Source organism: Enhydra lutris, unplaced genomic scaffold, assembly GCF_002288905.1.
Source record: "Enhydra lutris kenyoni isolate GAN:26980312 unplaced genomic scaffold, ASM228890v2 scaffoldscaffold81, whole genome shotgun sequence".
NCBI classification, from domain to species: Eukaryota; Metazoa; Chordata; class Mammalia; order Carnivora; family Mustelidae; genus Enhydra; species Enhydra lutris.
In genome coordinates this window covers 3,719,709-3,728,031 of record NW_019154165.1, presented here as the reverse complement: position 1 = coordinate 3,728,031, position 8,323 = coordinate 3,719,709, and the positions used below count along the sequence as shown (strand labels likewise).

General features: G+C 38.7%; 1 protein-coding gene across 1 annotated transcript in view; it reads left to right on the top strand.

Moving 5' to 3' along the window:
- LOC111161034 (Yip1 domain family member 6) overlaps positions 1-6,483 on the top strand; it is a 72,027-nt gene extending 65,544 nt beyond the window's left edge. Inside the window, exon 8 of the transcript XR_002641521.1 lies at positions 6,436-6,483. The gene's annotated coding sequence lies outside the window, so the exon portion shown is untranslated. The remainder of the gene's footprint in view (positions 1-6,435) is intronic.
- The last annotated feature ends 1,840 nt before the right edge of the window (positions 6,484-8,323 follow it).

Here is an 8,323-nt window from a genome sequence, read left to right as displayed (position 1 = left end):
TTCACGAGATTGGGAAAATTTTCATGAAGAACTTGTTCCACTATATCTTCTAGACTTCTTTCTTTCTCCTCCCCTTCAGGGATTCCAATAATTCTGACGTTGGAACATTTCATGTCATCATTTATTTCCCTGATTCTGTTTTCGTGGCTTCTAAGTTGTTTGTTCCAGGCTTCCTCCTGATCATTTCTCTCTATCTGTCCTCCAGATCACTAATTCTATCTTTTGTCTCAGTTACCCTAGCTTTGAGAGAATTTAGATTAGATTGGAACTCATTGAGAGCATTATGAACCTCATCCCTGGTAGCTTTTAGCTCTGCCCTAACATTGTGAACATCCTCTCTGGTCGCTTTCAATTCGGTCCTAATCAATTCCGTTTGGTCATCCATGGCTTTCTCCAACCTAACTATTGCCTGGATAATTGTTAGCCTGAATTCTCTTTCCGACATATTGTCTATGTTGATAGCTGTTAGCTCTGTTGCAGAAGGTCCATCCTCTGTATTTTTCTTCTGTTGGGCATTCCTCCTCCTAGTCATTTTGGTGAGAGATGACTGAACAGATGTAGCTGGATGTATTGGCCGTGGTGCAGTCAAGGTGCACCCTGGAACACTTCTGAGCAACAGGATTCTCCAACCAAATGAGAGAAAAAAGAGAAGAAAAAGAAAAAAAGAGAGAGAGAGAGACAGGAATGAAAGGGAGGATAAAAGAGAAGGTTCAGCCCAAATGGTCCCCAACTTAAGATTTATGAAGTATACAAACAAAAACAAACAAAAAGACTGATAAAAGTATATGACAAGAGAAAAAAATATATATATAAGCAAATAACGGAAGAACCTCGTCAAAAAGAACCCCAAGTGTAAGATTTATATACTATCAGGACAAACACAAAAACACAGAAACACTGGTGGAAGAAAAAGATGGGAGAGTGGTTATAAATTCTCAGTGTGGGCGAGGAAGGTTGTTTTGATTCTTCCTGGATGTATCTTGATATCTTTGTTAAAGGACTCAACTTTCCTAAGATAAAGGGGGATTAAAAATTGGTTTACCTATAGGGGTAGTATTGATTGGGGAAAGGGGATTACTTTGAAGTTTAACTCTATATGAATATCAGAAAATAGAAATAAAAAAGGAATAAACTAGACTAAACTAAACTAAAATTAAAAAAAGAAATTTAAATAATAGAAATGCAAAAGAAAAACAGGTGTATGTATCGAAAAGTTCAGGTTAGAAGGTTGTTATGGAATTTGATGTACTGGACAGCTCACTGTGATGGTAAATAGGTTAAAAAGTATCTATATAAAAAAATGAGCCAAAATAATGGGAGCAAATTAAAAATAAAATTTGTCCTATGAAGTAGTGGTGGTTGTTCTCTTGTAGATTTTTTTTTTCTTTCCTGGTTGGTTTTCTGGGGGAGGGGCCTGCCACGTGTGTTTTCAGTCAATGATGTTCCCTGAGTTAAGTCCTCCAATCCCCCTCAGAGGGGTGGGCTCTGAGGAAACTGGTTTTTTCAGGCTTTTGTTCCCTGGAGGTTTTTATGTTTGTTCACTTTTATTTTTTTTCTCTCGCCTTGACCGCTTTTGATGGTTTTTGTAGGTTTAGAGGAAAGCAAACTGCACCCTGACCTCCCTCTCAGAGAGAAGCCTCAGTCTGGCTGCAGAGCCCATATAAATTTCCCCTTGGCCACTGGCAGAGCAGGTTCCGAGTCGCGGTCCCTGGGGACGCAGGATCTTCTGCTTGTACCCAAAACCATGGCAGCGGCGGCTGTCTGGGCAGTTCCAGACTGCCAGAGAGGTTCCAAGCAGCGATCGCACACTGAGATTTTCCCGCTGGCCCGGGCTGGGAGTGCCTGGTCTTTCTGGGTCTAAGAGTGCCGGACTTCCGCGCACCTCTCTGAGGGGAGGCTGTGGGTCGCGCGCACGCGTCTCAGGCTCTGAGATCGGGGCGCAGGTCCGAAAGCACCAGGCTGGCCCTTCGCGCACCTCTCTCAGGGGAGAGTTTGGGGCGTGCGTCTCAGGCTCTGAAACAATGGCGCGGGTCTAAGAGCGCCGGGTGGGCCTTTGTACACCTCTCTCAGGGGAGGGTGAGGGGCGGGCGGGTCTTAGGCTCTGTAGCAGGGCTCGCGCGTTCTGCTGTCTGGCATGGCTCCCAGCCCCTCACAGGAGCAGGACCCCACGCGTTCTCGGGTGCGCTGGTGGCTCAGGGACCAAGACCTGGTTTCTCCGTTGCACTCTCTCTAGCTCAGCACCAGGGGAGGCTGTCCTGGGTCCGGGGACTTAAGCCCCTGTCCCTAGCCGCCCCGATACCCCCACAATTTCCCCTCCCCCGCGATCCTTTGCTCTTTTGGAGTGCTTTCAACCAGTCTCCAAGTTAATGCTGGTCCCCAGATGCAGGGCACTCTCCTATTAGGGGTATTACTTTCCAACCGGTCGCCTCTGGTGGCTCCCTCCCCCTTTTGTTTATCTTCCGATATCAGTCCGCCTTTCCCACTCCACTTTATCTGCCCACTGGCATCTTCTGCCCCTGTAGAGATCCAGACGTGTATAATTCTGATCTCAGGCTGATTTCCGGGGTGATCGGAGTTCTTTGATAGGTAATCAGCTCACTTTAGGGTACAGGTTGAAAAGGCGCCTCATCCTACTTCCCTGTCATCTCGTCTCCCCAACATTAATTACTAATTTTATTGAATGCCTCATATTTAGTAGAGACAAATATTCTGATTTTGTCGTGTGGAGTTTTCTAGAAGTTATAGTTGGTCCATAGTATTGTTGAAGTCTTCTATTTCCTTGTTGATCTTCTATCTAGTTGTTCTATACATAAGTAAAAGTGGGGTACCAAAGTCTCCAATTAATATTGTTTTTCTGTTTCTTCAATTCTGTCAGTTTATGTTTCATGTATTTTGGGGCTTCATTTTTAAACACGCCTATGTTTAAAATGATGATATCTTCTTGATGGATTGATTCTTTCATTATTATTAAATATCTTTTTTTATCATTACTAACAATCTTTGTCTTATCTATTTCATCTGATATTAATATAGCCAATCCAGGTCTCTTGATTAGTGTTTGCATGGCATATCTTTTGATTGTTTTACTTTCAGCTTATTTGTGTTTTTGAATGTAAAGTATGTCTGTTATAAACAGCACATAGTTGCATCATGTTTCTTTGTCCATTCTGCAGATCTCTGCTTTTGATTAAAGTGTTTAAACCATGTTTATTTACTGTATTAATAAGGTAGAATTTACATCTGCAATTTTGCTTTGTTCCATGTGCATTTTATGTCTTTTTTATCTAGTCCTCCATTACTGCTTTCTTTTTATGTTAAATTAGTGTTTTCAGTGTATAATTTTTAACTTCCTTGTCCTCTCCTTTACTATGCTTTTGAATTATTTTCTTACTTTTTGCCCTGGAGATTACAATTCACAACTTAATTTAAAACAATCTATTTTAGATTAATATCTACTTAATTTCAGTAGTATAGGAAAATGTTAGACTTTCATAAAATAGAGCTCCTACTCTGTTCTGCCTCTTTGATTGACTTCTGATTTCACTGTGGTTCACTTCAATTGGCTTCTGATTTCACTGTGATTGTGGGTCATTTGGAGCTGAAAAGGGTATTGGTAATAGGGTAAGTTAAAATGCCACAAAATATGTTGTTGTTAGTGAGAGTCAGTCTTCTGAAATAAACACTCCTCTAAGTACTGAAGAATTCTAGTTTATGTCCAAATATCTGAAAAAAAGTAAATTCTGATCATTTCTGCTCGTATTCTTATTGATTTCATGGCAGAAATAATTTCTGGTGTCCCTTACTCTGCCATTATGGATGACATTACTCTTAGTAGCCCTGCTTTAAAAATCTTTTGTCTTGCTCTCACCACTGCACTAAGGAAAAAAGTTCAAAATCCTTAACTTTACCTTAAGGCCCACTAAGATCTGGCTCATTATTATCTTTCAGCTTCATTTCTCACTCCTTTGTACTCTATTTGCAGACAATGTTGAAATTATTTTTTCTTCCAAGTATTACATTCTCTTTTATTTCTGAGCTTTTGCTCACTGAATTCCCCTCCCCCCATTTGGTGTGCTCTCTTTACCCCATTTTCATCTGGTTAACTCCACATAGATTAATAAGTCCATTCCCCTCTGTCTTGTCTCTGTCCACTCCATTAGCACTTAACATGTGTTGTGATTATTTTGGCAATGTCTGCTTTTCTATTAGACTATAAGCGCTGGGAGGATGTGCCTGTGTTGTTCACAATTTCAGTCACTTCGTAGATGCCCAGTAAATATTTGTGTGTGAATGAATGATATCCTTGCTATATAGTTGAGGCAACTAAAGCTCAAAAATGTTAAGTATTTACCCAATGTCACTCATGTGGTACATAGCTGAGGTATGTTTTGAACCTGTATCTGATTTCAGAGCTAATGTTTGTTCCTCTCTGCCATTCTGCTTCTACATGGCCTCTATCAGGTGGGTTGACTGCAGGTCCTTGTGAAGTCAAATTTAACTCTCTGGGAGTAGGACAAATTCTATTCTTGCCTGGGCAAAACAGTTCTTGGTTTTTCTTAGTTCTTGGTTTTTCTCAGTGTCCCCTTTCATTGGGAAAAGTTCTGGCTGCGCAAAACTGACAAATGACCAGCACTGAGATGAGAGCTAGCCTGCTAGCACAAGAGACTCTTACCACATCCTTTCTCTGCATCATCACACTGCTGAACAGAGTCAGATCCAGAATTGAAAGGAGAGCTAAGAAGTGTAATGGCCAAGATAATAAAGTCTGTATCCTTAGTGAGAGAGGCAGGACATGTATAGGATGCTTTGTAAGGTAATGAAGGAAGACACAAGAAGGGAAATGTTCAATCCCCTTTGACCCCCTGCTTCTGCCATCACCATTCTATATATTACTGATGCTCTAGTTTAGAATTACAATCCAGAGGTTTTTCTCCAAAATTCATATTACTGCACCCTTTTACTGATATAACATTGTTGACAATCCATTCTTTCTTGGTTGTTGATTCTTCTGTGAGCTACATGACACAGCTTCATATTAGTGAGCTTTTGTTGCATTTCTCTGCCTGTGCCTTCTCTGTATTCTTTAGGATCTTCTCTTGTTGACCTTCAGAGTAATTGTTTAAAAGCACCAGTTTTGATGCTGGGTATATGTGGAAAGTGAGACTGAAGACATGGGTGTTGAGAGTCTCTATTCTCTAGAAGAGCTAACTACTTTCTGTAGGGAGTAATTCTCCATTCCTGGTTTCCAGGAGAAGGAATTTCCTAAACATTTCTCCTCTCTTCCCATAACTCTAATTGGTGAGTTTGGAAGGAGAAACCAAGCAGGTAAGTCTAGGCCCTTCCTCTCTCCTTCTAGGGAGGGTCCTGCCCATAGAGAAAGCATGCTCTCAATGGATCTCCACCATGCAATCACCTTAGCAGAATAGGCCCTGCCTTTATGGGAGGCCTGGGATGGATGGTCTAGCATTGCAGACAACTGAGTGGGTGAACTCTCTAACTCTAGGCTTCAGTGTTAGGAAACCAATTTAGCCTCATATTAAATTTCAAATTTATGGATATAAAGATGCTGTTTTGTTGTGCATATGCTTTTCTTCTTTGTCTCAATTGTCTCCTTTGTCAATTTCTCAAATGATTCAGATATAAGGCAGAGAACACAGGTACTAGGATTTCAGTCCTGTCACCCTATTATCTTCTAACAACTTATTCACTCCTACTCTTAGCAGTCAGCTAAGCAGTCTAACAACTTCTTCATTCCCATTCTAAGCAGTCAGCACTTCCAAAAAATTGGAAGATTGTTCTCTAAAGAATTGACAAACTCCAAAAAAAGTAAATGCCTTCATTTTCTGACATTTGGGGTTTCCTAGTATATTGTCCAGCTCATCCCCCTTCATCCTAAAAGGAAGCTTGTCGATCAACAAGGCCCTCCCCCTAGCTCCTAACCGGATTTTTAAAATGCTTCTTTATTTTTATTTTTAAATTAATTCATATTTACAGAAAAGTTACAAAAATGCTAAAAAAAATTCCTGTATACTCTTCACTCACATTCCCCAAAGTGTTAACATTTTACCATATTTGCTTTGTCTTCTCCTATCTATCTACATTTACATTTATCTACCTAAAAATTTATATATATAATTTTAAACCATTTGAGAGGAAGTGACAGGCATGATTCCACTTTACTCTTAAATACTTCAGTACCAGTTCCATAAGAACAAAGATATTCTCATATAACTGCAGTAGAATTATCAAAACCATGAAACTAACATTGATGTAATACTATTATCTAATCTATAAACTGTATTCAGTTCATACTGATTGATTCACTAATATATTTATAGCAGAATGAAAATAAAATTTTTATTCTGATCCAAGATCTGATCCAGTCCCCCTTAATTAGGATCAGTTTCCCCCATCTTTCTTTTTCTTTCTTGACAGGCACTTAAAATTTTTGGAGCGTAGAGGCCATTTATTTTGTAAAATGAATATTCCTTACCTTCAGTTTCTTGATGTTTCCTCAAGATTAAATTTGGCTTATGCATTCTTATCGAACATTTTGCAGAGGCAATGTTTTATCTTTCTCAGGTCATCATATAATCAGGTATGTAATTTCTGTCTCATTACTGGTAATGTTTACTTTCATGTTTGTTTTAAGGTGTTGTTGGCCAAGTCTGTCCACTATTAAGTTCCTACATTTCTCTTTGTAGATAATAACTAACTTCTGGGGAGATACTTTGGGCTATGTAAATATCCTGTTTTGTATTATATCACATTTTTACCTACTAGTTTCAGCATCCATTGATGATTCTTGCCTAAAACAATCATTACTATAGTGGTTGCCAAATAACGTTTTTCTAATTCCAGCATTTCTCTTACATTTATTAGTTGGCATTCTATTATAAAGAAAAGCTTTTCCGTCTCCATTTATGCATTAATTTATATCAGCATGGGTTTGTGGATTGTCACATATTTTATGGGTTATATTTTATTACTTTTGTTATTTATTTTGATACTCAAATTTTCTCAGTAGGAGCCCCCTTCAAACTGGCTCCTGTGTCCTTTTGACATGTCTCCAACATTCTTTGAGCATATCCTTACTTTTTGGCACTCCAAGATATTTCAGGCTCGTTTTGTATTTTTTTTGCTCCAACTCTGAAACCAGGCATTTCCTCATTTTTTCAGTTTTTATTTAAATTTTGGTTAGTTATACTTCAACATCATAAAGGCCATATATGAAAGATCCACAGGTAATATCATCCTCAATGGGGAAAACTGGTGCTTTTCCTCTACAGTTAGGAGCAAGACAGAGATGTCCATTCTCACCATTAATACTTAACATAGTACTGGAATTCAGCCTCAGCAATCAGACATTGAAAAGAAGTAAAAGACATCCTAATCAGCAAGGAAGAAGTCAAACTTTGACTATTTGCAGACATCATGATAATTTATGTAGAAAACCCAAAAGACTCCCTAAAAATTGCTAGAACTAAATATATGAATTCAGCAAAGTCACAGGATATGAAATCAATGTACAGAAATCAGTTGCATTTCTATACACCAATAATGAAGCAACAGAAAAAGGAATCAAGGAATTGATCCCATTTACAATTGCACCAAAAACCATAAGATACCTAGGAATAAACCTAACCAAATAGACCAATGATCTGTACTCTAAAAACTATAGAATGGTTATGAAAGAAATTGAAGAAGACACAAAGAAATGGAAAAACATTCCATGCTCATCAATTGGAAGAACATGTATTGTTAAAATGTATTTACTGCCCAAAGCAGTCTACATATTTAATGCAATTTCTACCAAAATACCATCAGCATTTTTCACAGAGCTAGAATAAACACCTAAAATTTGTATAGAACCACAAAAGACCCTGAATAGCCAAAGCAACTCTGAAAAAGAAAAACAAAGCTGGAGGCATCATGATTCTGGACCTCAAGCTATATTATAAAGCTGTAGTCATCAAGACAGTATGGCACTGGCACAAAAAGAGACACATATAGATCAATGGAACAGAATAGAAAATCCAAAAATGGACCCACAACTATATGGTCAACTAATCTTCGACAAAGCAGGAAAAAATGTCCAATGGGAAAAAGATACTCTCTTCAACAAATGGTATTGGGAAAACTAGACAGTAACACACAGATGAAACTAGACCATCTTCTTAACACCATGCACAAAAATACATTCAAAATGGATTGAAGACCTAAGTGTGAGCTAGGAAACCATAAAAATCCTAGAGGAGAACACAGGCAGCAACCTTTTTGATCTCAGCAACTTCTTACTAGACACATCTCCAGCGGCAAGGGA